Source organism: Amphiura filiformis, chromosome 14 (assembly GCF_039555335.1).
Source record: "Amphiura filiformis chromosome 14, Afil_fr2py, whole genome shotgun sequence".
Lineage (NCBI taxonomy): Eukaryota > Metazoa > Echinodermata > Ophiuroidea > Amphilepidida > Amphiuridae > Amphiura > Amphiura filiformis.
The window spans coordinates 19,256,464-19,282,814 of record NC_092641.1 but is presented as its reverse complement, the minus strand read 5'-3'; the positions used below and the strand labels follow the sequence as shown (position 1 = coordinate 19,282,814).

The window sequence follows — 26,351 nt, the reverse complement described above, 5'->3', positions numbered from 1 at the left end:
TGCTGGGTGCAAACATTTTAACATAATGTTATTTAAGTGTTGACAAAATATTTGGCCAAAATGTTTGCAAAAATAGTTTACAATGACATTTTCGAAAACATTTTAAAAATATTGCTGTAGTATAGTGTGTTTTCATACAAAACGTTTTAAAACGATTTCATGACCTTTATATAACCCGACATTTTATAACCCGACATTTAAATGTTATTAAAACGTTTTGTAAAAAACATTTTAAGAACATATCTGTGTTTGCTGGGTGCAAACATTTTAACATAATGTTATTTAAGTGATGACAAAATATTTTAAAAAATGTTTGCGAAAATAGTTTACAATGACATTTTCGAAAACATTTTAAAAATATTGCTGTAGTATAGTGTGTTTTCATACAAAACGTTTTAAAACGATTTCATGACCTTTATATAACCCGACATTTTAATGTTATTAAAACGTTTTTATCTAAACCAAAACCCATAATATAACCTATTTAACGTTTTAAAAACGTTTTTGTGTTTGCTGGGCCCGCCGTCACTGTCGACCTTATACATGTTATACCTAAATCAAAACTTGGCCTTTTTAGTGCACATGCCTTCCTCACGGTAAGTCTGGGCCTCCAGATTTTGGCCTGGCCCAGGGCCCCAAAAAGGTAAATCCGGCCCTGCATGGGTCCCTTAATGGTATTACTATGATAGCGGCAATGTGCTGCACGGGTTCGAGTTTTTTTTAATTTTTTTTTTAAATTTCATTTTAGGGAAATGAGGCCAGGCAAATTTATGTATGGCTTTGAGAGAAGTGATCGAAAATGTGCAATGTCAGTAGAAATGCTTTGTATATAAATATCAAACATATAGACTGAACACACTATTCACCTGCGGAACACTGAACAGAAACTATCACCATGTTGCGAGCAATTATATTTATGTTAGTACTGACGGTATTTGTAACCGTTAATTGTAACTTGCATGAAAGTGCAGATGATGGGTAAGTACAACTTCTTCATTTATTCAGTTTGTAAATTACTTACTAGACACAATGCAGTTATGTTCTGGATCTGGATCTGGGCTGATATTCATAAAACCACGCTAGGCCTAGTTGACAGCTAAAATTGACTTTAGCAAGCTGCTAAGCCTAGCTGATTGCTAATTCTTATTCATAAAACCCAGTTAGAGTTAGCAACATTCTAAAATTTTGCCAAAACTTAGAGTTGATCTGGGGCAGCGCTAAGTCACTAGTTGACAACTAGTCTTAATGATTTTGAACTAAGTTTGACATGATTTATTGTTTTAATTTCATATTAACTGTTGTAAATAAAAAAAAATAATGTTCTCAGAATATTCTGTTTCTGAGGTCTTCAGTGTGTTTTACACATAAGAAACTGTCTTAAAAACACACAACAAATTTAGGGTGAATGAATAAACATTGAACTAAGCCAGTATTGTTTAACCAAATTTGCACAAGAAAAATGATTATGATATAGCAAGTAATCTTTAGTTAAGCAGATATGTTCAATCGAAGCAATTCTGTTCAATTGTTTGATACGTAAAATATATATTTTGGAGACATGTTACCAATGTTCTCTTTGGTAAAGATGCATGACTTATTTTCAATAACAAATTATATGTCAATTTGATAAAGATAAATCATGCTTGGCTTTTGTCAGGACAACAAGCAAGATATATCATATGCTATTAAATTATCTAATATTATTTACACAGTGTTGCTCATGAAGCTAAATGAGCAGCGTTAAGTGGATGCATGTTGTTTTCTATTTGATGAAGCAATATAGTATGTATAGTATGTTTTTACAACAAACCAAGGACTTAACATGTATATGAACTTTACTTGTTCAGAGTATCTTTTTAATTTAATTTGCCGTAACAACCTTGTAGGCCTATATAGCTTACAAAATACACATGTAATTTTATTAACGAAATCTCAATGAAGACCATCAGCAATGAGTCATTACATTTTGATCATTTTGACTGTGGTTCAGAGCTCAAGTATAATAGACATGTATTATATAAGCCTATTGTATTAGATGTTACACAACTGTTGAAGGCCATAGCACCCAAAACACCCAAATAAGTTATCAGCTAAATATTTCTAGTTGATAGCTAGTTAGCAAAGTGTTTAGCAAGGTTTTATGAATAAGAAATTAGTTGATTGCTACGTAGCTATCAACTAGTGGATTTAGCATCTTGCTAAGCACTAGTTGGTTGCTAATTTAGCAAGGCTTTATGAATATCGGCCCTGGACGTTATCCTCTGAATAAACGAGTACCCGCATCGCATCAGAGTTGGTACAAACCAATGACCTAAGACGGGAATTGACGAAATTTAATTGAGGTAGTCCCTAATGGCGGTCTTGAAGTTTTTGTAGTCTGGTATGTCTAATATGTCGTGGGGCAGTCCGTTCCAGTGTGGAATTGTCCATGGGAAAAAGTTATTGCGTAGGTCGCTGAGTTGACTCTAATTTGCATGTATGAAGATGGGTGGTGTCGTCTGGTCATTCGTGTTGGTCGGGTGAGGTGGTCCTGCCAGTCTATGTCACCGAAATTGTGTGTAATTCTGTACATCAAGCTAAGTCTGGTAATAAGGCAACAGATATCCAAACTTGTTTCTAAAACAAGTTTCTAAAACTTGTTTCTAAAACTTGTTTCTAAAACAAGTTGCTGGACGAACGATTGCTGCAATTTTCACCAACATTGGAACAAATAAAATTGTAAGATGGATATCGCTAAATATTTTCTGCCCTTCATGGGACCAGACGAATAATTTGACATTTGTGAAAGTGTAATTGTAACAAGTTCTTTCGGATTTATGAATGGCCAAGTGGTCAAAAAAAACGCGTAAGATAAACGTGTAAGGTTACACGTATAAGATTGCATCTTATACGCGTAAGATTGCTTCTTATACGTGTTAGAATGAAGCGGGATTTTTTAATTGACGAATCACAGAGTAAGAAATCAGAAACAACCAATCATCTCACGCGTAACAAACTTCAACCAATAATATGTAAAGACGTTTTGTGATTTGTAACACCCACGACATCTTATACGTGTAAGATTTGGATTTTAGTGATGGACGATACGTGATATTATTGGCGGCGTACCGATGATAATGAGATCGCGTCACCATAAATCGTAAACGAGGCATTTTCTTAATTTGTATTGACTGCTACAATGTCCTGTATTTTATGACAAATCTCTGTCAGGAATTGTTCCGCTGTTGGTCCGTCATGGTCACATCCCGATTTATCTCACTTTTGACTACTTATCAGTTATCTGGAGTCAATTAATACTCATATCAATTAAATTTCAAGAGGTGATGGTAAAATAATCACGTTTGCGAAAACTACCGCGGTGCAGATCGATATCGAAGCTGAGATTATTCGACACTCGTCGTACCAGTCAAATCGGAATACCGTCCATCCCTAAGAGGCAATTCTTACGCGTATAAGAAATGATATGGTGAGATTTCATTGGTCGAAGATGAATACGCGTAAGATGATAGGTTGTTTGGGGTTTAAATATGGGTTCTTTATATATGATTCGTCAATTTAAGCATCCTGCTAGATTCTAAGACGTATAAAATGCGACCTTACACGCATAAGATGCAATCTTACACGTGTAAGATGCAATCTCACACGCGTAAGATGCAATCTTACACGTGTAAGGTTACGCGTATAATCTTACACGTTTTTTGGTCCACGTGGCCATTCATAAGGGATGATGATCGACCGTGTTCATGAGGAGGACCAAATTCATGATATCCATACCTCATTGGAGAGTTTTGTGTAACCTCCAATGTTGTTTGCCCATCGTTTTTTAACATCTCTATCGGTACTTTACCCATGCCTGGTGACTTCCTATCTTTCATGTTTCTTATTGCCTCTTCAACCGCGGAGGTGAGGATTGGTGGGTCTTCCTCTTGCTCTGGGTTTGCCATTCAGCATTTTTAACCGGTTATGATCTCATGTTAGGTTTTAGTTATAACATTCTTCCATCTGTTTGATATTACCTTCTTCTCAATTACTGTTGTTATACTAGCTTTCTTCGTTGTTTCTCAGATGATTTGAAAAGCTTCTGCAGTGTGGTTACGTGTCGATTACATCACACTACTGATTTGCTTGTTTAGTTGCTTCCTTTACTTCCCTATTAATTCTGCTGCATTGGTATGGTCCACGTTTGCTGCTATAAGTGGAGCAAATCTGCCTTCAATTTTAGCCTCAAATTCAGTGGCAATGTCAGGATCCTTGATCTTGTTTGGCCGAGGTTCACAATTGGTTGGAAACGTTTCCATATATCTGGTGAGTGCCATGTACCTTATCTTGATTCTTTCTGTGGATGATGCAAGGTATTAGTCAATACAAGTGAAGTGGGAGGGTGAATTGTTACCAACTTGCGATTCGCTGATGATATTGACCTCTTGGCAGGACAACCTGGAGTGCAAGGCAAATTAGCATGGCAACTTTTTCATTTTTTAACAACTTTATTGTATGTTTGAGCAGTTTCTGGACGAGAACAACTCAATTTAAAACCATTCTATTTTAAAACAACAATATCAGTTAAATTTAGAAAAAATTGAGTTCACTCACCACTAATTGCAACAGAATCCATTTAATCAGTATTCATTTCAGAAAAGCATTTACATGACACATTACAGTCCCCGTAAATTAAGTTAAAAAAAAGTTGTGGAACAGTTAGTTGTATAAATCCAAAATACCCGCTAATGCAGGGGGTGAAAAAAAAAAAAAAACCATATCAATGTATTGCTCTCATCATAAGGTTTTAGAAAAAAGTATAGTTTGACCGGTCTCCAACATACAGTTTTTGAGTTATAGGCATAAAGATCAAAGGTCAAATTTTGGGGGTCCACATGCGTCTGAAATTAAAAATGCTCCACCAGGATTTTTTGCACCAGGATTCAGGAGGGATTTCTAATGGTAAGTCAGTCTTACAAAAGACTTTGAAGAAAAATATTTTACAAAAATCTTAAACTCGTGGTGGGGCACTTGGGGGCTAAATCCCACCGGATCCACTAAAAGAGGGAGAGAGAAGAAAAAAATAGAAGGGGAGATAGAAGGGGAAAGAGGAGGATAAGAAAGAGAAAAAGAAAAGAAGCGAGAGAGAGAGAGAGAGAGAGGTCAATATATTTAACTTCTGAAGTTGTCACATCTCCTCTTAGACACCTCTACATCGCGGACATCTCCCAACGATATCCACAATCCCCGTGCGATTTTGCCAATATGCCTATATGGTCTAATCAACCAATTTAGAAAAAATGTTGCATCGAATGTCTTCAATTTTGGCTTCATTTTTAAAAAGGATTCAAACTTCTTAGAGGGCACTTAGCCCATTATACACTACCGTTAAAAATGTTGGTCCAATCGGAGCTTTATTTGAACAAATCCCCTTCCAAGTAAAAATACAGTTTAGTTACCCAATGTCAACATGGAGTTTTAAAGGGCATATCTATTGTAAAAACAAGTTTAACTCCATTCGAAGAAAATAATTATTACATTACAAGTTGACACTCGTTGCAAATTTTTTATGCGCATTTCTCCTGAAAAAAGAGAAACTGTGTTGGTAAAATTCGGGCTCGTACGGGTCCTTCCCCCGTTCGAAGCGAAATTAATTTTAAAGGCAGCGGGCTGAATGACGTAAGTAAATGAAGCGGACACTGTAGGGAAAAGTGGGGTAATCCCGAACATCTTTTCATTTAAGCCTATTACTACACATTAAACAACGTAAGATAGAATAAACCATACCAATATCAAGAGTGGTATTACCCGCCGTTCTCCTATGTTTACTATAACACATGAGCCTTGAGCTCTTTTTATGTACATTCATGGATAAATGAGCGGCCTTCAATGGTAAACAAAAGGTTAGCTACTGGCCCATTGAAATTGTTTTATTGCATATAAATACAATATTGATCTCGCTCAAAATATTTTTCATGAACTTTCTCATGATGTTGATATACATTTGAATATTATTGTAATATCACAATTTACTAATATATAAAAAAGAAGCGGATGATTTTATCCATATGTTTAAAAACCATGAAATTTGTAATACTTGATTAGAGTTTTTTTTCTGAGAACAACAACAGTATACGTTCTGTGAATTGAGAGTGTTTACAGTCCATTTTCTCAATGCGGGCACATTTCATTGCATGACGTCAACCTTTTTCTAGGTCAAATCTGTCTCGTTTGAAGGAACTCACCGCTTACAGTTCGTTTTTGCGGAATATCAAATTTAAACGTCTTATTTTCTCAAAAAGGAGTCATTTTCATTGTCCTCATAATATTAGCTTGCCAATGATATGATGTTGTCCGAGCAATATATCTATGCCCTTTAACGGGTACTTAGGTCATGCTTTCTAGATTCTAGATTATTGACTGCACTGGGTAAAAAAGTGGGGTCAACAAGTCATAACTTCCGCCGGTACATTAACAATTTGTGCCCCCGGTTCCAAAACCACTACGCCACTGGTATTCACCCTGTGCAGTAAGGTAGTACCAAGTTTCCCACTATAGACTGCATGTGGCTTAATCACAACAGTAATTATTCACTGTGCGTTTTCAATGGTGGTGCAATGCAAAAGTTGCTGGCCACAGAAGGAGGAAATCCGTAATATTTATAGTGACTTATTGTTAACCCACAATACAATCAGTCATTTCAAATATTAAGTTTTAGTATTGGTTTTGGGTTTGGTCACGTGGTTTCCTTTTATCTTCCCTAAGCTCTTGAATTACGTCATTATCAATATCTTTGTTCGTAACCTTTGTTAGAACTTAAAATTTGTAGAAAGGAGTATAGGTTGTCATTTCAGTTTGTTACATAATGGTGTAAAAAGCATACTCGCGTGGTTTGAAGTATACCTGATCTATTAGTATACAACAGAAATGTTAAATTTCGCAATGCAATATTCATGAGCAGAGAAATCGAGCATGTCAATCAACATTTGATTGCGTGGTCTAGAAAATCCAATCAGCCAAGACTATTTTCATTGTGAAAAAATATAGACCCATCGAAATATTTGCTCTCCAGATTACAAAAGGGGTGACTCGAGTGATATTAAACAACATGATATCCGATCCATATTCTCATTCAATATAAACACAATCGGATATGTGTCCGCTATTTGCTTAGCAAAATCATGACAATTAGTCTGAATAAGCTATTATATACTTAATGGTCTTCTCTACACTAAAGTTTAATGTATTACTCTATCACTGAGCGAAAAGCGGTTAGTATTTGACCAATGAGGTAGTGTCGCTTTTCATAACGCAACAAAAAGAGATCTACCTCATTGGGTAAAGCCAATCGCTGTCGCTCAGCTATGAAGTATAAATAAAGCAATAGGCCTAGATGTTATGATGCGCAGAAATAAATTTTGCTTCCAACGCATTTTACAGATTTGTAATACAATAGCCCATTTTTGAATAATGGCCACTATTTAAGTGGGGTTAGTTACTTTTTTTTAGATGATTATTTTATAATTCGTCGGTCGCAACACATAGTGGCGTAGAGTGATTTTCCGTTTCACATAGTGGCGTATAGGATTGGAGCCGGCTATTATCATATAATAATTATTTCTTTTAACTATCAAAGATACAGTTTAATAGCATGAACTTCAAACTTCAATTTCAAATGGATCCGGACCACTGATAGATAACAGTGGAGAAGTATCGACACCGTTACTTGTAGCATATCCTTCAAAAACGTTTTGCTCGGAAATATATTTTGTCCTTCACGTACGCCACTATGTGTTGCGACCGACGAATTAAATTAAATAAAGAAACGTTGGTACAGATCAAGCCAGTCGGCGGCCACATCCTGGTCATAATTAACTCAAATTTTGAGTTCGACCGTTTTACCATCTAAGGGCCGATTTGGTAAGACGTTACATAAACAGCATGCCCCTACTTTGCCTCTACATTCAATTGGGATAGAGTCTATAGCGTAGAGCCTGCAAGCTTTCATTCAAGGCACGGGTGGTCACAGGATCCTAGCCTTATAAATTATTTCAATTGGTTGTACTGTTGGAGTTTTCTCCCCGGTCACTTCCACAGGAGGAATTTATTGCCTCGCGACTTTTCCCCCGCTACCGAACGTTTTGCTTTTTCTTGATAGTCACAACGTGTAGGTAGCTCGTTGAAACAACATCCAGTGCCTTTTTAATTTCTTTATTTGTCAGGTATTTGAAGCAGGTTCCCAGTGTCTTGTCAGTAAAGCCCTGGATCCAACTTATACAGGGAAGTATTTAAGTTCCCATCCTGCCTCTTGTCCTTCTCTTCAAATTTATCTTTTCGTCAGAGGTTCACTTGTACCATGTTCTCTTCTACTGGTCAGCTCAAAGACTAAACTCAGCTTCTCAGTGGGTGAGTATAATAGATGGTAACGGCCGTGGTCCAGTTTGTTGTAACGCAGTGGCGTAGATTTCTTTTTGACATTGGGGGGATGGTGTTGAAAAAATTCTTGAAGAATAGTGAATGCGGCACCTTTTGGCGACAGAAAATTTTGCTATTTTGAAGCTAAACTGTTGAAATATGGTGCAAAAGTGGAATAATTTGCACTTTTGGGGCTAAAATGGGCAAATATGAGATAAATTTGGTCAGAAACCTATATTCAGGCGTCAACATTGGGGGGGGATGATTGTATGGAGCATCCCCCCCTGGCAAAATATTGGGGGGGATAAATCCCCCCCATCCCCCCGGGATCTACGCCTATGTGTTGCAGGTCCTCAGGTTGGCTTGTGTAGATGTCCAGCTTAGCCATCCACATTGTTGAGGAATACCAACATCTGTTCCTCCGATACTTCTTTCACTAGATAACCTCAACACTTCGTGGCAATTTAATTACAATTCATGTGCGGTATATATCTCCATCTAATAAACCTGTTGGCACCTGATGGAAAGTAGAATCAAGTAAATTTGGACTTTTATTTCTTCTTTTATATACTGTACTTGTGGCGTATAGCGTATTTTCACCCTTTGGTAATATTTTACACCCATCCCAGCTGTGGACCATAGAAATGAGAAACCAAGCACTTAAACTCGTGGGATGCACGGCCCATAACCCAGCAAACACAAAAACGTTTTAAATAAGTTATATTTTGGCTTTTGGTTTAGGTAAAAACGTTTTAATAACATTAATATGTCGGGTTATATAAAGGTCATGATAACGTTTTAAAACGTTTTGTATGAAAACACACTGTAACAATATTCTTAAATGTTTTCAAAAATGTTATTGTAAACTATTTTTGCAAACATTTTTGCCAAATATTGTGTCAATACTTAAATAACATTATGTTAAAATATTTGTATCCAGCAAACACAGAAATGTTCTTAAAATGTTTTTTCAAAACCTTTAAATAACATTTAAATGTCGGGCTATATACAGGTCATGAACACGGTTTTAAAACGTTATTGAAAATATTTTGGCCAAACATTATTCGCAAAATATTTTTCAACCCCAAAATAACATTCTGTTTAGAATGTTTTGTGTCAAGTTTTCAAGAATGTTTTTGGAATGTTATTAAAACGTTTTTATACCCTTTATATAACCCGACATTTAAACGTTTTCTGCAAAACATTTTGTTTGCTGAGCAGTAGATTATCAAAAAATGTTATTTAATGTTATAAAAACGTTTTATACCATTAATGTACCCTTTATATAACCCGACATTTAAACGTTTTCTGACAACCTTTTATAATCTTTTTGCGAATGATGTCGAAAACGTTTTGTGTTTGCTGGGAATATAATAAGACTACTATGTTTGCTCAAAATGTGTTGCTTTGTTGTTATGTTATCACTTATTTCTATTGTTTTTGTTGCCAGATTATCAAATTTGGCGAAACGAGACACTGCGTGGTAAGTATTCATCTAGGATCCTAGTTTATGGATAGAAGAGAAAGGTTCATGGTTTTTACATGGAAAAGTCATAATCGACTGCATAACTAAAAAGAATATTTGTGTCATGAACAAACTTAAATATTACATTCCGTATCGAATACCTCATACTTTGTATTGTACCTTGATTATACCCTATCTAAACTATGATATACAGTAAGCCAACAAATTGACTTGAGGTACCAGTTATGTTCACCCTCTGTATATCCTAAACAAAGACAGATATGTCATAATAGGAACCAGCAGCCAATAGCTGCATCTTGTTTTTCTCGAATTTAAGACACCATTTGTTGAAATTGTTTCAGGAAAAAACCCTCGACGATCCAAATACCCAAGGAAGATGCCAATTTAAAAGTAGCAGTTTGCTCCATTGCAAGGCCTATTGATTTATACACAAAGCGTTCGTGAACAAGAGAACTAGCGCCGTGCTTCCATTGATTAGAACACAAAAGTGCAACTGTCGATTTCGTTTCTTCATTAGGTTTTAGATCACCGTTTCTTTAATTTCTCAGAGCTAAATAGTACGGGTATTGGCTGCTTGTTTTAATTTTATACAGGGATGAACACAACTGGTACCTTAATTTTTTTGGCTTACTGGTTTCACTCAGAACGCTACTGACCACCCTCTATTGTTATGCATAGTCGTGGTGGAAGTCGATCGATACATGTTGGCACAAACACTTTTTTGAAATACATCTTTTACTTTGAAATTAATTTCCTCGGTCAAATAAAACAAATAATTGTGTTTTTTCAGTAACATCAGATAAAGCCATAGTGCTTTGCTATACCGTTTTAAATCTTGGTGTTAAATTAGGCATGAAATTTTGTCTTTAATTGTAAGATTTTTGATTTTTACAACTACGCTCGTGAGCTTTTTTCTTTGTTAACTTTTTAGCATTTCAAACTAATTTATATATTACAGTTCGCTAAAGAATGATTTTCCTTACCTCTGTAAGACACAGCGTGAGGGTCTATGTAGTTTTGTCAGAACTTTCGTTTTGATTTCACCCTTTTTAACTTCAAATTAATCGGAAGTGGACAATGTTGAAATCAAACGAAAATTCTGACAAAACTATGATAGCCCACGATGATGTACGTTAGAGAGTTGAGAAATATCCTTCTTAAGCGAACTATATTACAGCTGAAAAGTTGATCAAAAAAGCGCATGGGCCAAGTTGAAGCCTGTTGAAAAAATGTACAGTATAAAGTATTACGTGTTTTGTTTTCTGACAGTTACTAAAAAAATGAAAGTTATTACTTTTAATTTGGCCGAGAAAATGAATTTTCACGTGAAAAGGTGTAACTAAAATTTTGGTCATTTTAACACCGAATTCGACCGCTTCCAGTACCTAATGAAATGACTGGGTGGGCTTTGTATAGCCAACAAGTGACTAGCGTTGTGCGTGGTTTTACTGTATCTAGAAAAAAACTAACAATTTTTAATTTTACACCATTTGCCCTGAATAAAGGTGACAATGTCAGTTTACAGACCAATTTTACAATATTTGGGATAAGGGGTTGGGGTTGATATTTTCTTTGGGTGTTGGATTTAGGAGGGTAAAACTTTCTTTTCGGGAGTTGTGTTGGCAAACCAACTCATTTGGGGTTTCAACCCCCTAACCACCACAAAACACCAACACTGAAGACAACACTTATAAAACTAAATGTATGTTCCTGTCTTAACTTCTGTAGTAAAATATGCTGTGCAGCGGACTGTATATATCGATTTTGCCCTTCAGCGTGCACAACGAATTGTCCAGCCCAAGGAGTACCAAAAAACTGCAATTAATGAGTTGGTAAGTCATTATTATTATAAACTTAACCTTAAAACCTGATTTTGTTCTTGATTATGCTGCGTACAAAAGGTATTCGTATACTTAAAACTAAAGTTATAGACACTAAATATAAATTACCAAACAAAGTAAATCAGGGGCGGCGTCAGGGCATTTTGATAGGGGGCGATGCAATTTCCAAATGTTGAAAGATTGTTCATGAGGTGTGATAGTGGGGTGTCTGAGAGGGGATGTGCAACCTCCGAATTTGGAAATTTTTTAAATGAAAGTACAAATGAAGCCATTTGATGCACCATTTCATCCTTTTATTGGGTATTTATTTATTTTCCAACCGTATATTTTTATGGATTTCATTCAATCACGGGCCCGACTTCCGAACCTATACGTTTTTCCCCCATGCTTTCCCAGTTCAATTTCACCTTTGTTGAAATAAAATATCTTTTTTTTGAACATGTTTACCCCCATTCCTTACTCCTTCTTCTCTCATGTTATCCTTATACAAATGATCAATTTTTGAGCATATTTGCAAAGTCCCGGTTAAGTCGCAGCGCGGTGTATGTTTTAAAGTTGCAATGTATAATGAGGGTTACGTAATAAATAAACACGATAAAAATGCCTGGAAGTTGAAAAAAATTTCAAAATTAAAGCCGTTATCAGGGGCGTAGGCGCGGTTGGTCGCCCCAATCACCGAAAGCCAAAACGGTTAAATTTGCGAGCGTAGCGAGCGAAAAGAAAGAACACGTTTTTTATGCTTTTTCGGTCAAAAATAGGTCAAAGTTTTGCCCATTAGTGAAAAAAATTAGGTTCTTTATGCTTTCGTGGTCAAAAGAGTCCACAATTTTAGGAAAAGGTTCAAAGCAGGTCCACTTTTTTAAAATTAGCACCTATAAGTCCTGGCTATACGCCCCTGACCGTATTAAATGAAGCCAATTGCTTATTATAGGTACATACTTTTGAAACTATATATTTCTGAGAGAGGTAGTACAAAAATGTGATAAAGTAAAAATTGCGTGTTACAGATATCAGACTGAAAGTAAACATTCTAATGATTAAATAGCTGGCATGGCACAGACTTGCGTACTTGCCGCGCCAGGACCGTGGAGTAGCCAGGATTTGTCCAAAGTAGTACTGATAAGGCAGGAGAGGCCAGGTGACTTTCATGGGGAAAATGTGCCGAAAATGTGCCCAAAATATAAAAACCAACAACTTTAAAACCACGTCGGTCATCATTCCACAGGGGGCAAGATGTCCGAAGGAGGGGGGTTCATCCCTTCGCCTAACCTGGCAATGTCTCCTTTTCTTCTCCTTCTTCCCCTCCTCCCTCCTTCCCTTTTGCTCTATCCTTCCTCTTCTCTTTCTCTTTTTCCTTCCTTTTACCTCTTTTTTGTAAATCATAGGGGGTGTGGCCGCCCATGCCTCCCCTGTGGCGACGCCGCTGACGTAATAATAGATGGATCATTTTGTTCTGCGTATGTTTATACCTCCTTAGGCATGAACATACACACTAGCCAAAAGTATTGCAACATCGCAACATGCAACATGAAAGAACTCGGCAAACTGTAAATTGACGTTTATAATATAAATTAGGCACTAGATTAGCTAGAATCACACCAAAAATATTGTCGTGTGTGTTTATTACGCGTTTAAATGCTATTCACGGTTGTTTGATGTGATCATTTATTAGTTTTTCAAACAAAATATCATTTGCAACCCAATTTTAGGCTTATGCGGTATCATGCTAATGTATACAGTTGCTTTTGATTCATTTTCAACTTTAATTTCTCCTTATTTACAATATTATTACTTTCATAGCATTTTTTCAAGCTTTTTTTGGATACAAAGTGTATCTATTTATGACAAGATTGGTGGCGCTATTTAGACACTGGAAATTACTCTTTCAGGCTTTTAATACAAATAATTCCTTTTTTTTGATATATGTTTATAAAATTTCGTTGTTGCTTGTTTCACCTATTCCAGCTGTTTGAATGGCAGTATTGATTACTAACCCCTGCCAAATTAAGAAATATGATTTATGATAAATAGCGCCACCTATAGTTTGCATTTACTTAATAATGAAGCCAATTCTACATACATCAAACAACCGTGTATTATGTCCTTTTTAGAGTAACCACATGACCTTATTAATGCAATTGAAAATCAGGAATCCCTAAGCCCTTGAAAGACGTCGGCCATCTTTAAATGTTATCTTCGTCCACGCACAACTTGCTTGCAACGTTCTTCCGCAACGTTTTTGATGATAATTAGCAGAAACAAAAATAAACCATTTGGAGAGGCACCTGAATAATTTTAGGACAAAGTTTTATTCGTCTCTGCGTTCAAACATATTTTTATTATTCCGCCATTGTTAGCAATGGATTGATTATCTATTGCTACTTATTTCACACAAAGAACATTGCCATCTACACTATGCAATGTGAAATCGACAGGATATTGAATGAATGTTCAACTAATTACAGTTTGACAAATGTTTTGTGTGCATGATCAAAAAAGCATAACAATTTACCCTATAAAATTACTTTGACAGAGTTATAACAGAAAAGAAATATTAAGCAAAATGTCAATTGATATTACTTTATATATAGAAATTAGAATTGATTCACATCAATATATACTTTAAAAGCTTTTGTTTACAAGCCGAGCCGATAGGGTCATTAAGGGGTCACTTCCGGTGCGAGACAAAATACCTTCAAATTGCATATTCTTCCATAAACAAAAGCTGAGCGACGCTACTTGCACACAGGAAATGACATTAGCCAGCGTCTATAGTATATGTTCACAGATTGGTGTCAAAGGTCATTAAGCCGGTTGGCTTGTTCGTGTTGTATACAACACTAGTTTACTTATTTGATTATGATCATACACATATTCCAAGAATATTTCCATATTGGAAAAGTGAGTGGCAATCTTCTTGGGAATTTCCTGAACTTCAGACTAAATACTCATTCCCATTCAATCACATCAGCCTGATTCTTTTAAAAAGTAGTTTTACCTACCTTTCAGGGAGGTAAATAAGGATAATTTACTATGTGGGCAATTTCATTTATTTTTGCCCTTAAATTAGAAGAAATAACTTACTGGGTGGGCAGCTGTAATTAATGGCATCCAGGCGTTTGGATTTTCAGAAATGTAGACTTGTGTTTGCGAAGAATTTGGCTTTGATGTAAAAAGTGGACTTTACCTTCCCACTAAATGCATCTTATGCCAATGTTATCAGATAGGGCTACATGCTATATTTTTAAAATATAAAGTATTGTCAAACCAGTAATTTGACCAAGTATTTCCCAGTAATTTCCGGTATCCGAGATAAAAAGTTCCGCACTTTTAATTATCTTCAGCCCATTTTAGGACTTTTTATCCAAATTAACACCGGCGTTTGCACAAAGTTCCAGGGTTTTTGAGTAGCCCTAAGTGGCATCTCTGTGGTATATGTTGGTGTTCCCTGTTTTTCGTCACCCAAGCCGGTAAATGAATTAACAACTAATTTGGCTAACCCTGAATTATATTGATCTCTTTCCCAACGATTTAAAGATGTGTAAGAAGTAAATAAAATAATAAAGACCCATAACCATAATACTATTACATGCTTGTGCAAGCTCAAAAACTTGGAATGAGCACTGTATATCTGGATTAAAGGTCCGTAACCCGATCGACAGCATCATCCCCCCGATTTTTTTCATTGTTGATGAGGTTTTGGTATCACATAATAGATACTATTTTTCCCATTACTATCCTGAAATTTGACGCTCCAAGTCGATGTATTTCCAGAGAAATCATGAAACACAGCGGTTTTTACAGGTTACCAGTTTGTAATAATAAAAATTACTCCGGAATTATGGGGCAGGGAATTATGAACGATCATCAATCTCCTCAACTGCTACTTTGGTTTCGCGTCATACACATTCTGTGAAAAAAGCGAACCACACTAACTGCTGAGGAGACTGTGCGCCGTATTTAATTATAAAACTTCCACGCTTCACGTAGTGGCCTGTTTAGCTCAATTGACTAGCGCGTTTGTACTTACCCGAAAGGTACCCAGTTCAAAACCCGGTACCGGAAGGTTTTTTTTCTCTCCATTTTTAACCCAAACTTTTTTATATTCATTTGAAATGTACATATTACAAGGGGAAATATATTTTGTTTCCTTTTTTTCTGAAACGGTACGAAAAAAAAAAATTTCCGTTCAATACGGGCCGGGCATTGTACGTCATACGAACGAGAATTGTTGTTGTTGCTTGCCTGCCCAGAATGCAATTCACGTATACCAAGGTATTGGATTGCAAATTTGGCTATTTATTCACATTTACGCTGAAAATGCTCTCGGTTTTTCACAAAGCAGCATAAAGGGGGCGATATTTGATATTATTATGTAGTTTTAAAGACAATCCATATCCAAAACCAATAAGGTTACCCACCTTTAAGTTTCAAATAATGTTTCAAGTCTAGTAAAAACATACCTCATTCAAGAATCCGAATTTATGGGCTCAATTAATTCTTTCAGGTTTTGTGTGGAAATTGCACAAAACAATATTAATTTATAGCTTTTATACCATTGTGTACTATGTGATATTTATTCATACTCCGAAGTTTTAAACATTGTAAATGAATAAATTGGCATGAATAAATTGGATGTTATAAAGAAAAGATACATTCACATTCATTTTTCAATATAACTTTGATTTCAAGAGATGCACCATGCATGGTACTAGTTTTATGACAATTATTATATGGTGCCCAAAATTTAAAAAAAAGTTGAATTTACAGGGTGGGTAAAATAATTTACAAATGCCCACCCAGTTAACATGTTATTTATCTCCCTGCCATGCTACCTTTTGAACAAATGCACAATTTCAAAGATAGCGACTTAAAAGCGTCAGAGCAACTGACACAATCTTATTCACTATAAAGTGTCTGACTATCATATGGAAAGGTTTGGCTACAAAACCGATTCTCTTATAAACGATCTATGCACAGTTTCCACCTCGATACACCTGAGCACACAATTTCGTCCAAGAGCTTCCAAGCAAGCAGTGAATTATCTCTACACAGTATTTGATAACATTACACGGTTGATTGCATAGCATCATATTAAAGAGCTGTGTGAGCTTCTAGCTGGAAAATAGGCATCTGTGATTGTTTTTTTTTTCAAAACCTCAAATGTTCCTTCATCCAATCAGAATTTGTTTTATATCAAACGCTTTCCCTAAAACCTTCCCCTTCTAAAAACAATTCATTTTCATTAGGTCAACAGATAACGCAATTCAATGTTTATAGCAAGGTGAATGTGATAAATCTGTTGAAAACGACCAAGCACGATTTTTGACCAAAATGTAGGTTTTAAAAGTCAAAACCTTAAGTGATCCTTACAATATTTTTCAGATTTTATGTCATTAAATGAAAGAGCACACTTATATTGTCCATATGCTAGCTTCATTTCATTTCAATGAGCATTCGCCAATTCTCTTTAAAGGTCCGTAAACCGATAGATAACATCATCCCCCCGATGTACAGGGTGTCCCAGAATGATCTGTACCGGGAAAGATGGAATTTTTAGGTATGAAGGTCATGTTAAATGGTCATATTGTTTTGCATTTTAAGTTCTACATATATTTAGCTTTCTCGGATTTTTTAGATTTTAAAAATTGGACGTTTCTAGTAGAAGTTATAGAAGATTGCGTAAAAATGGTGAATTCTAAGTTTTGACAACGCAACCTATTTTGAAAATCTGTAACATTACTAACCGTTCAGCACAAAGTTATTTGGAAAAAGTTATGCAGGTACTTTAGTTGTGCCCGGTTCATATTTCCACTAAATAGCCGATATCTATCTATTATTTATGACGTTACAAAGCAATCATTATATAGAATTAAGGATTTGTGGCCTAATCCCATTCTCTCTTTGGCGGTAGTTTTAAATATAGTTATTGTGGTGTGAGGTCCATGTCATTTGAAATGCTTGCAGAGATCGAACTGGTTGTGGTACAGAAAAGACGGCTCATCGATTTACTGTATAGCAGCGTGCATTTCTTTCAAAACCTTACTTGCAAACCGGCAGCTATATTGAGACGCAAAGAAGATTCACTAGACGATAGTGTATAACGTAAAGAAGTTTGACGAACACGGAACTGCCAGGAATCGGCAGAGTGAAGCTTCAGGTGCTCGTAAGACTGTAAGAACTAGAGCGAACATTGCAGCTGTCCGGCAAGCTTTAACAACAGTAGTTGTTGTCGAAATGCTGTGCCAAACATCCCACGTTCTTCATTTAATCGTATCGTGCCATTTTTCAAAGGTATGCGAGTCGTTTTTCATCGATTTTACATTATTGCATGCCACGCCCAAACAAATAAAGGTAGCGTGCTGAAATTAACAGAATAAGTAGGAGACATGTCCAGCATTATAATGCTGGTTTCAAAAATAGATACACGGCCCGTCTTCTATTTTTAGTTATTTTTGCAAACACGGTACAAATCATTCTGGGACACCCTGTATTTGAAGCTGCCTGTGTGGCGCAGTTGGCTAGAGCGTCGTATTTTTGTACAAGAGGTCCCCGGTTCAAATCCCGCTAGTGATAGGTTTCTTTTTCTTCTCCATTTTTTAAACACAAACTTTTTTAATTCATTTGAAATGTACATATTGCAAGGGGAAATATAATATACTTTGTTTTTTTTTTTTCTGAACCGGTACGAAAAAGAGTTTTAAAAAATCACAATTTTCCGTTCAATACGGGCATTTCCAGCATTGTCTCAGGGCATTTCTGTTTTGTTTTGCTATTGAGCTCTATTGCCATTATGCCATAATTTATACACACGTTTTACAGGTGCACGCGTATATAGTTCAATCGAGCAAGGCAATTTCATAGTACCGGGTCACATAAGGCTACGATCGCATAGAAGTATACTATCGGGTATACGATGCACGTTTTGCAGGTGCACGCGTATAGATTAAATCGAGCAAGGTAATTTCATAGTACCGGGTCACATAAGAGCTATTCGAAAAGGCCGTATACCTGCGTATAGTATAGTATAGTGGGAATCGCGCGTGTTCGATTTTAGTGCAGCGTATACCGTCTAAATTTTAAAAACCTAAACCATATGTGGGCAAATTCATTTTTTTAATAGATGCACTATCTAATTCTGCACATTATGACACCTCATTGAATGCAATGTGACCTCAAGAAGTAAAGTTACAAGCATTTGATAAGACGAAAAAATGGGTAAACTGACATACTCGCTATTCGTTATACGAAATACGCACATTCGATCAGGCTGAGTTCACATAGTATACCCTATATGAACTCAGCCTGATCGAATGAGCGTATTTCGTATAGCGAATACCGTATACTTCTATGTGAACTCAGCCTTACGAATACTCCAATTTAATTACCAACGTTTCCGCGGGCCCTTTGTGTAGATTGTACAACAAAGAAATCATATTATGAATGATACACATAGTCATCATCCCTATATCTTCGTGTTAAAAATTGCCGTGATAGTACAGCGAATCCTCTCGTTTTTTAACGGCTACGCATCGCGATTTTGTTAGAGATAGGCCGAGCGACTCAGGCTAAGCATACCATGACAATCATATGAGATACCACAGCGTTTCTATATTCTACACATTATTACGATTTGTGCATGCTCTAGTACCCCATATGATGTTTCTATTACAAGAAAATAAATTGTTTTCAGGTAAAACCAGGGTTTTGTTTCCAGTACACTCCCTCGAAAAGCAGTACACTAATTAGCGGGGCCTTGCAGCTTGCTGTGGATATCTTTTACTGCATTTTTAATGTAAAAAATTGAAACCAATGTAAAAATTGAGATATATTTAATTTTGAGAATGACAAATATACTTTATAGGTATAAAGGAACGCGTTTAGCCCATTTAGTTAAGTTCCAGGTGCACGTCCTATAACACAATGCATATGTAAACTTTCTTTATCTTTGTCAATAATAGAATATTGATTTCAACGGAGTATTGAGCTGTATGGAAACAAGTATTCCTGAAAAAAATTGGTGTCAGTTCCAATTAACAATGTAATTATTATTTGAATGTAATGTTAAAGAGAAGTTTTGCACTGTAGCGCTGACAAGAACATGAGTGGTAGTTCATATATCATTAAATAGGCCCACGTGTTTTGGCGCAACGTCAGCCTTCTATTCTTCAAATCTTTTCAGAGGGCGCACCACCAAATCACTCCACGATTTATGTACCAGTGAAATTCGGTTAAAATAGTCCACCGCTTATTTGAGCTTGTTGCGGCTTTATTTTCTAAGATAATTGTCAAAATTCGCCCGTTTTCAGCTCATTTGCTTCTGGCAAGTGTCTACATGAAGGAATCTGAGATATTATTTCAGAGGTGAAGTTTTGGCGCAAATTTGAACAACGTCCGGTTTCAAAAATGAGTGATTTTTAGGGTTAAATTTGAAATGGAGCCTTGATCTTTGGTTCGAGTTGTATTTTTTCCTGAATGTATTTTATGCTTTTCTCCCCCACCAGCTCCAAGTACAGATAAAATACAAAAAGCTGAAAAAGGTAAAAAAAAGAAAAAAAAGAGGTGGACACCGTCGGCTTCCCCCCGTGTATTATTCGCCGGTGCCATTATCACGTGACTGTAGAAAATGCTGCTGCCACCAGATATAGGCTAATTAAAACAGCGTATTACTATCAAGACTTATGTTTGAAAGCTGTCCTCAGATCGATGCGTGAAGTTTCCAGTCCATCACACTACGTGCTCTATATTATAATACGTTTATGGGACCTTTGGACGTCCAACCGGTCGATTTGAACGTACCATTGGCCAGGAGAGGAGGCATCTCTGTAGACGATAAATCAATATGACCTTCATCAAGTGAGGATCAGCCAAGCACGAAAAGTTTCTTGTTTTTTTAATAGCGCAACTGGCACATTATCTTTAAACATTTCTTACTGTAGGCCTAATCATAATACAGGCCTGCCTCCAGTGTAATGTGCGAGTAGAATGATTTTGATATTCTTCTTGATTTGATTAGTATTATTACTATTTCTTTTCTTTTAACACCTTTACATCATATAGGCCTATTATGATACAGTTACCATTTACCATATACGCCTTCCAGTTTGCAAAAGGCGTATAGAAAATAACGAAATACCCGCTGTGTGATGGTTGAAGGCTCTGATATAAACTACGGGGATAATTAACTGATGGCATGAATAATTATATATAGGCCTATCAATGAAGAATATTTTGTTGGAACAAGTTAATTTAATGATTATGATTCTCAATATTTATTGCAAAGTATTGGTATGTATGTTATGTATTTTCCAATTGGATTTAAACATGTTTAATACACACCTGCATTTGTAATACTTGTTGGGGGAGTAAACTTAATATTCTGTGTGCGTGGCCTGAACCAAAGGTCTGTAGTGCAAATCTGTTTATTTGTCCAGCGTTTAGAGAACGTGTACTCAACCGTTGCTGTCAAAAGACCTTTGATTCTGGATTCTTGTCCGAGTATATAATAACAATGTACCATATATGCCTACTGTGTATGTGGTGGCATACCATAATTCTCCACTGATGTATAGAAGAGTATTAACAAACTTTAGTACTTCTCGGACCTAAAGATTATAAGGGATTATACACCTGGATGATGTTGTATTCATACTTCCACCTACCTGCACCTACTGCGATGTCGCCCGAAGATAGCCTTTCGAATATGCTCCTTGTGTGGCATGTAAATAAACTAATTAGGTATGAAGCATGCACGCAAGGTTAACTTCGTCACACGTCTGCACATGTCCGTAGGTGCTAGGCCTAGTATGAACTTTCATTTAACATTCTAACCAAGCACATGCACCTCAAATCAAACCTTCTACCTCTCCTCTGGCAAACATAGTCCAAGAGTCCCTTAAACGTACTTTTTATAGTCCATGTCGATATTATCAAGACAGAGATTGCGTCTGATGACGTCATCTGTCAAAGTTGTTGATGATGACCCGGCGGTAACGGCGCCTATTTTAAGCTTATTGTTAATTTTGCACCTTCAAACCGTACAAACCATCTCAAAAGTTAGGTCTTTATAGTAGGAAACTTTCTTTAGCGGGGGCACCATGTCAACAATGCCTAGAAAAGTTGCTTTTTGCCTTGTAAAAGTACGTAATTTTTCGGCATTTCCTGGTATCAGGTCGATTCGGCCCAAACCAATTCGTCCACAGTTGACTTGGCTATATGCCAATTTATGCATTGGCCCCAAGCTAAGTCAGCCACAAACCAATTCGGCTGGCGGTCAATTTTGTTTTATTTCGTGTTTAGAAAATATATCATAAGCTTTAAAATGAAAAATCATTTGACTCCAAACGATACCCAGAAGTAAAAGGGGGTTAAGTGCACAACGTACAAAAAGTGACTATATCTCATTAACCGATGATCCTACAGATATGCGACCACTGACTTTTCTGTTCCTTTTTGACATATGGCACGACTCTCTAAGATATTTGGTTAAAATTTAAAAAAGTGACTATATCTTATTGACCAATGATCCTACAGATATGCGACCACTGACTTTTTTTTTTTGTTCCTTATGACTAAGGGAAAAGTTTGACATATCTCACGACTCTGTAGGAAATGATGTACATCATCATCATCATACATCATCATTTTATTTTCATACAAATCGACACCGGAAATCGACATACAAAATATATATAAAAGACACAACATTTGAATGAGGAGATGCTCAAAAGGCCTGAAGCGAGCACCCCCTTACACTGCCTTAAGTTACAACATACAATTACACAAAGCTAACAAATAAAAGAAAGAGGAGAAGAACATGCAAAGAAAGAAGCAATATAAATATTTATAACATTTCATATCTAGACATTCCACAGTTCACAGAAGAAATTGATAGTTGGGGTGGAGATGGGTGGGGATGGGTGAGGTTATTAAATAATGCCTAAATATTCGAAGTATTTTTTTATTAGACTTGTCTTTATTTGTAACTTAAACTGGTTTACTGATTTTGCCATCTTTATATATTTATCAGTAATATTCCATTTCCTAGGACCGGCAGCTCACCGGAAGCCCGTGTTGTGAGGGCCACAATAACTGCGGCTACGTACCCCGCTAAGTACAGATACGCGAACGCTGACTTTTTTTGTTCTTTATGACCTGAGGAAAAGTTCGACATATCACACGACTCTTTAGGATATTTGGTTTAAAAGATAGAGGGTTAAGTGCACAAAGTACAACGAATTGGTTTGTGACCGAATGCAAGACATCAAGGCATCTAAATATACAGATTTGGTGTAAGAACAACGGTTATGGAGAAAATCACGAAATAGTTAAATTTGGCCAACTTTTTTGTAGGCCTACATCAATATACAGGGTTCGAATTAGCATGTGGGCGAATTGGTTTGGGGCTGAATTGACGAATAGTATTGATATCGATATTGATATTTTTACCCACGTGATATTTCGATATGATGATTCGAATTGTCACGTGATCGTCAAACCTGTACTAAAGGTGTCAGTTCTGCAGGAACTGACACAAAAATATTTATAATACAGGGTGTTGACACTGTGTGATATGATAATACTTATATTATTTACAATTTTTTTTTCATTTCAGATATTTCGGGATACATCTACGGAAGCGACATCGTACATGTGTAATTAAATAAAGTCTAAAATTGTAAAAGTAGTTGCAGCCTCGGATAAATTGAATAAATGGAAATGAAGTAAATCGAAATTCCTTGTAGTCTTTTAACCAAATTAGGCTCCAGTAACTTATTTGTTAAATTTGGCTCTATTTTGCCCAGTTTATACTTTTTATTCGAAGTTGAAATATTCGAATCAACAAGTATCAGTAATTCAATCTATTTCTAGTCGTGTTTAACTTGCATCGAATGTTTTTGACGTAGTATCGATAATTTATATCTACTAAACTTTCGACGTCAAATTTAAAAGGGCATTTCGTGAGCCACAGCCTCACCCCCCCACTGTTCTCAAAAAAAGTTGAGATTTTTATATCACTGGAAACCTGGCTACATAATGTTTATGTACAAAATATTTCTTGCAGATTAATTCGTTTAGCAAAGATATCGTGAAATTTGAATTTCGTTCTGGTGCACCAGAACGAAATTACAACGCATTGTCTATGGAGCAGTGTAATACACATAATCATGCATAACTCGCGAACGCAAAATCGGAATCAACTGAAATTTTGGTAATAGGTTTTTTTCGTGGATATCTAATGACAAATGACATAAATAGAGGATGCTAGGATCACGAAATACTCCTTTAATTGATTTCTCGTCAACGAAAATTGGTTAAAGCCGTAAGGCTGAGTTCACATAGAAGTATACGGTATACGGTATTCGCTATACGAAATACGCTCATTCGATCAGGCTGAGTTCATATAGGAGTATACTATGTGAACTCAGCCTGATCGAATGAGCGTATTTCGTATAGCGATTAGCGAGTCTGGGCATGATAGGACAATTTACCAATTTTCTTCGTCTAATCAAATGCTTGTAAGTTTACTTCTTGAGGTCACATTGCATTCAATGCGGTGTCATAATGTGCAGAATTAGATAGTGCAAAAAAAAAAAAAAAGAATTTACCCACATATGGTTTAGTTTTAAAATTAGGACGGTATACGCTGCACTAAAATCGAACACGCACGATTCCCACTTATTCCCACTATACTACAATACGCAGGTATACGGCCTTTTCGAATAGTGCCTCTTATGTGACCCGGTACTATGAAATTACCTTGCTCGATTTAAGCTATAAGCGTACACCTGCAAAACGTGCATCGTATACCCGAATAGTATACTTCTATGTGATCGTAGCCTTATGTGACCCGGTACTATGAAATTGTCTTGCTCGATTTAAGCTATACGCGTGCACCTGCAAAACGTGCACCGTATACCCGAATAGTATACTTCTATGTGAACGCAGCCTAATGTACGATGTTCGTATAATTTTATTTCTAGTTTTGTTATTCTTTACGCAAACTGCTGAAATACGAGGGTCATTCAAAAAGTTCTATCTCCATCATCGTATCTCTGTTATCTTACTTGCCAGGATATTGAAATTACGTATGATTATACTCTTAAATATTGGCTATAAAATAAAAGTTATTTGATTTAAATGTGATTTTGGGTTGTTAAGATGTGTTGGTTAAAGTGAATACAGATTTGGTACGTCGGAAACGGTCTGAATGAAAATGCTTATTTTGATTAAAAAGGTTTCCAGCATCTATGTGGAAATCATTACAGATTTATTTCTGAAAATGATTAGGTTCTTTTATGTTTGTTCTAATAATCTAATTAATATATAATGCTTGCGGATAGTACAGTTTTACTAGATATTGTGCCTTTTGCACAACAAAGCCGTTCTATGCTCAGAATAGCCTTCGTATTGACCCTTTTCCATAGGTTGTTGACTTCGTTAAAGCCTTAATGTACGATCTTTTTTAATTTTTAGATTTTTCTTTTTTTATTCCAAAATGATAATATGCAATCATTATGAAAGTTCCCAATACATTTGGACGCGAAAAACATTGGGAATTTAAGAAACAACATCATAAACTTCACCTCTATCACTCGAAACATCTCGCACTATTTGGATTAGGACAGCGAGTGCGGCCTCAGAGTTAGTCTCTACGCGGCCAGTTTGGTTACGCTCCCTCCACATGTGGAGGGAGCGTTACCAAACTAGTTTATAGGAGACTACGGTTTGCGATCGTGGCCGACATAAAATCATAATCTAAAAATTATGATTTTATGTCGGACCAACAGAAAATCATCCCGTTTTACTACAAATAGGGCGAATTTGACAGTTTGCTCATAGATTTAAGTTAGAACATGTGTAAGTATTACAAATATGCCAAAAAATCGGTTTTGAAAAACAAAAACAAAGGTAAATTCTGAAAAAGATCGTACATTATAGGCTTTTAAGGAGAATACACGAGGAACTGTTGATCACGAGGAACTCTTGAAAAATAATCCACGAGCGGAGCGAGTGGATTATTTTCAAGAATCAACAGTTTCGAATGTATTCTCTGACTTAAAACATTGCTTTATATACTACCAATAATATTCTCTAAAGCTGTGGAGGGAGCGTAACCAAACTAGTTTAGTAGGAGACTACGGTTTGCGATCGTGGCCGACATAAAATCATAATCTAAAAAATTATGATTTTATGTCGGACCAACAGAAAATCATCCCATTTTACTACAAATAGGGCGAATTTGACAGTTTGCTCATAGAATTAAGTTAGAACATGTGTAAGTATTACAAATATGCCAAAAATCGGTTTTGAAAAAATAAAGGTAAATTCTGAAAAAAGACCGTACATTAAGACTTTAAGGAGTTTCGAGTGTATTCTCTGACTTAAGGGTAGATGAGGTATTGTTGGTCGAAGCAACCTAAAATCGATTTTCATTATCTAGAACAATATATTATTGAAAATTAACACCTTGATGTTTTGCAAAGGTTTATTCTACAAATCGTATACTTTGCAAATTTGTTTAATTTATTGTTGTTAATAAGTTATGTACGTTTTACAAAGGTGTTGTTGTTTCAGCCCTCTTTACAACGTAACTCAAGAACCGCAGCACCTATAAAAGTATATCTGTG

The 26,351-nt window shown here is 36.1% G+C and overlaps 1 long non-coding RNA gene across 1 annotated transcript; it reads left to right on the top strand.

Annotated features, from left to right (window-relative positions):
• The first annotated feature begins 848 nt into the window (after positions 1-848).
• LOC140169812 (uncharacterized) lies at positions 849-24,986 on the top strand. The gene is made up of 4 exons (XR_011861409.1): positions 849-978; positions 9,845-9,877; positions 11,609-11,712; positions 23,336-24,986. It is a non-coding gene; the product is annotated as an uncharacterized lncRNA (long non-coding RNA).
• Positions 24,987-26,351: the final 1,365 nt, after the last annotated feature.